This window comes from Aquarana catesbeiana, linkage group LG07, assembly GCF_042186555.1.
Source record: "Aquarana catesbeiana isolate 2022-GZ linkage group LG07, ASM4218655v1, whole genome shotgun sequence".
Lineage (NCBI taxonomy): Eukaryota > Metazoa > Chordata > Amphibia > Anura > Ranidae > Aquarana > Aquarana catesbeiana.
In genome coordinates, this window is record NC_133330.1 from 158,936,261 (window position 1) to 158,940,918 (window position 4,658).

Consider the following 4,658-nt stretch of genomic DNA (forward strand, 5'->3'; position numbering starts at 1 on the left):
AGAAACAACTGCTGGCTCAGTCGCAAAGGATCTTCGAACAAGGAGAGAAGACAGGTAGAATGTTAGCTTGGCTGGCCAAGGAACGTTCCTCTTCCCTACACATAGCCCATATCAAAGATGAAAAGGGTGTGATTCACTCTGATCCCAAGGCCATAAATGGGCAATTTACGCAATACTATCAACAGCTATATACCTCTAAGGTCACCTCTACTGAGGAAGATATGTGTGAATTCTTAGATCAGATTGATTTCCCCCAATTAACTACAGAGGCAAGAAACACATTAGAAGAACCAATTACTCTTAAAGAGGTCCAGACAGCAGTGGCATCTCTTCAGTCAGCAAAAACTCCAGGCCCTGACGGCCTGCCTGCAGAATTTTATAAGACAAACAATGAACTCCTCCTCCCTATATTTCACAGACTGCTCCTCACAATGCTAAAAGAAGGTTCCCTTCCTCCTTCAATGTCAGAGGCTGTAATTGTAGTTATAGCTAAACCCAACAAAGATCCCACATCGTGTTCATCGTATCGTCCCATCTCACTTCTAAATGTAGATGCCAAAATAACTACCAAAATCCTAGCAAATAGACTTAATTCGGTCATCCTATCTATTATAAATGGCGACCAGACGGGCTTTATGCCAGGTAAAGGCACGGACATAAATTTACGTAGATTATACACTAATATCTCCCACGCAGAGAGGTCCCAATCCTTGGGAGTGGTGGCCTCTCTGGACGCCGAGAAGGCCTTCGACTCGGTAGAGTGGAGGTTCTTGTGGCAAGTACTACAACGCTTCAATTTCGGCCCCCGGTTCATCTCATGGATAAAATTACTTTATACGAATCCCACAGCAAGAGTCCGAACGAATGGATTGCTTTCTCCCCCTTTTTCTTTGGAGAGAGGGACCAGACAGGGGTGTCCGTTGTCCCCGGGTCTGTTCGCTCTAGCCATTGAGCCTCTGGCTATTCTGCTCAGAATGTCCCCGGAGGTTGGGGGAATAAAGGTTGGTCCGCTGAATGAGAGGCTTTCATTGTATGCTGATGATGCATTGCTGTACCTTCCGGATGCGTCAACATCGCTGACAGCAGCCCTCAAAGTTATTAATCAATATGGATCCTTCTCAGGCATCCGGATCAACTGGGCTAAATCCATTATATTCTCATTGTCTCCGACATTGCCTGATGTGGACCCTTCAAACCCTCTAGTTTTGGTCTCTAAGTTTAAATACCTGGGGATTGAGATTCAGAGAGAGCCACACATGTACTTGATAGACAATGTATACCCAATCTTACACCAACTTACTACCCGCTGTCAGGCCTGGAGGTCCCTCCCCTTATCACCAGTAGGTAGGGTTAATCTTTTAAAAATGACGTTCCTCCCCAAATTCTTATACGTATTCCGCAACACCCCAGTCCCTATCCCCAAATCCTTCTTTGACAAACTGGATCAGATTGTTAGCTCATTTGTGTGGGGGGGCTCCACCCTTCAACTCCCTTTATCGCTGGGAGGCCTGGCGCTCCCATGCTTCAAAAAATACTATTGGGCTGCAGTAGCAGTTACTGTCCGTTGGTGGTTCTCCCAACCGAAATCTAACCCCTCACTTAATCTTGAGGCAGCAATACTGGGTTCATACTCAGCTTTGAGTAATCTGGTCTTTAGAGGGGCCAAGGCACATAAGGATATGATAACTCCGATGCGAACGACAGTTGGGGTATGGGAACAGATGTCAAAGAAGATTGCAGGACCCAACACTATCTCTCCTTACACACCGCTGTGGGGCAACCCTAAATTAAAACATCTCCAAACAGTCCCAGATCCAGCCCTGTGGGCAAGATATGGAATTAAAATAATGCAACAAGTGTGGTCTGGGGAGGGAGTTCTCCCGGACGACACTCTAAAAAATGACTTCCAGCTTCCCTCCAAAATGCATTTTTCGCTATCTGCAATTGCGCCATGCGATACAGGCCCAGTACCCAGGCGGGGTTGCTTTGCAGTCACATGGGGTAGAGAAGCTTCTCATTTCTAAACACTTGGATCGAATTTTATCCTCCTTATACAATCAAATTCTGACCGAGGAGCAGACTGGAGAAATGGGACTGTACGACAAATGGAGGAGGGACGTTCCAGAACTGGCTCCAGATGATTGGGAGGAAGGTCTGCAGCAATATATACCCCTTATGATATCGGCAAGGGATAGATTTATCCAGCTCAAATTTATCCATAGAGTGTATTACACACCACAGAGATTAGCTAGAATATACCCGACACAAACGGACAGATGTCCGAAATGTACGAGGGAGCTGGGTACCTTTATCCATGTAGTCTGGGAATGCCCGCTTATACAAAAATTCTGGACAGAGGTGGTTGAAGTGATTAATACAGTAGGTAATCTAAATATACAAAGAAGCCCGATTATTCTATTGCTCGGGGTGTGTGACAATATTATACCTAGTATGCACAAAAGACTGTTTGTATTCTACGCCTCATTCTATGCCAGGAAGGCTATTCTCCTCAGGTGGAAACAACCCGACCCCCCCACGGTGGCCCAATGGAAGGATATGATAAATTCCATTTTACCGCTTTATAAAATCACGTATATCAACCGTAAATGCCCCAAAAAGTTCTCCAAGATTTGGGGAGCCTGGACCAAACAGTAGCAATGCCCATTAATGATCCGTCAAACACAGGTTGTTGGTCTCTCTGGTGCCCTCCCCCCCCTCCCGCCTTTGGCCTCTTTCCCCCCCCCCCCTCTCCTCCTGACCCCTCGCCTTTCCGCTTCCCCTTCCTCTTTTCCTTTTCCCTCTTCCCCCCCCCTCCCCCATTAGAAGACCTGTCAAACTTTACTGAGGGAATACCCTGGCAGTTAGATAACAGAAAGACTGCCTGAAGAAGTTTACAATGATGTAGAGGTAAACATGGATAATTCAGTATGATTGATGATGCACAAATCCTTCCCTCCGGATAGGAGGGTATACAAAGCAATAATGGCAACGTAAGCATTAACAAAATGATTTCAGATTGTATGAGTAGGAAATATGCACTTATTTTAATGTACATATCTGGAAAAATGTAGCAACATTATGTTCTTTGTAAATATGTTTGTATGTTGAATCATCTCCGATAGGAGACAAATAAAAACTTTTCTGTTAAAAAAAAAAAAGAGTAGAGGAGAGATTTGGGGTCTTTTAACCCCAGATCTCTCCATGAAGAGGACATGTAAATGCTGCACCACACATGTAAGGTATCGCCACGAACGTCTGAGCGAGAGAAATAATTCTAGTAACTCTAAACTGCTAACCTGTAGAAATTTTTGAAGTGTCGCCTATGGAGATTTTTAAGTAACGTAGTTTGGTGCCATTTCACGAGCGCGTGCAATTTTAAAGCATGACATGTTAGGTATCTATTTACTCGGCTTAATATCATCTTTCTTATTATACAAAAATATTGTGGAATATATAATTTTTTTTTATTAAAGTGTATTTTTTTTGTTAAATTGTGTTTGTGGCATAAAAAATGTCAAAGACATTTGTTTCAGTCCTGTCCAGGCAGATGGCGGGGATAATCTTTAATACGTGGTCTCCTGTGAGGATCCATTAAAAATATATGCATACATGTACATAGAGTCTGCCTACAATTTGGAATATTATAACTAAGATTTATTAAAATGTATTTATTAAATTACATTAAAAACATATTATCTTCCACATACATCCTCCAGCAGTTTTCTACCTAATAAACTTTTTTGTAGAGATCCAAGCAGGTGCTGAAAAATGAAAGGTTTGATTATGTCCGTGTACATTTATTTTAAAATGATTTACTTTTTTGGTTGGTCTTAAAAATTACAGTAAGAAGTGAAGAATATACAATATGCACACTAGTCAGCCTTATTTATCAACTATCTGTAAAGCAAATTTTTGATTGGACTCACAGCAAGAAACCACTTCCTCGCTGTAGGATAGTGTCTACACACATTCAGCTGTGCTGTAAAATACCAGAGTAAAAAGCTTGCCTCAGTTGGCGAAGAGTCAACTAGGTCTCGCCCTTCCCTTCCTGCCTTTCTATTGGCTACACAGTGCAATAACACCAACAGGGAGGCTAGATTACACACTGAACAAGAACAGACACAGTCAACTCTTTCCCTAATTTTTTTTTTTTTTTTTTTAATGCGGGCGTGGGGTTGAGGTTGATGCTAAGCTGAGCATAATACAAAGGCCTGCCTGTACTATCATACACTGTTGCTCGGGAGCAAGTATTTTCTAAAGCTGGCCATATACTAGAAGAATTTCTTTATTTAAACAAAAAAAAAGATTTTGGTTTCAAGAAAGTTTGCAAAATTTTTGACTTGTTAGTGGGTCAAATTGATTTTTCAACCACCGTGATGAAAAAATTCAAAAGAGCAGGATGAAAATATTTGTTAACGATTTTAAAAACAGTTAATGTGGTTTTCCACTGGGAATTGACATTCATTCCAAAATCGAAAATATAAAAAAAAAAAAAAAATTTTGAAGTACTTACGAACATTCATAGTTACTATGTACTGATGATCATACAAATTTTTGACCCTAAATCTACTTAGTTGTATGGCCATCTTACGTGTAATTCTCCTGAGCCAAAGTGAAGGAAAAGGGTATTTATCATGAGATAGATACACACACACACA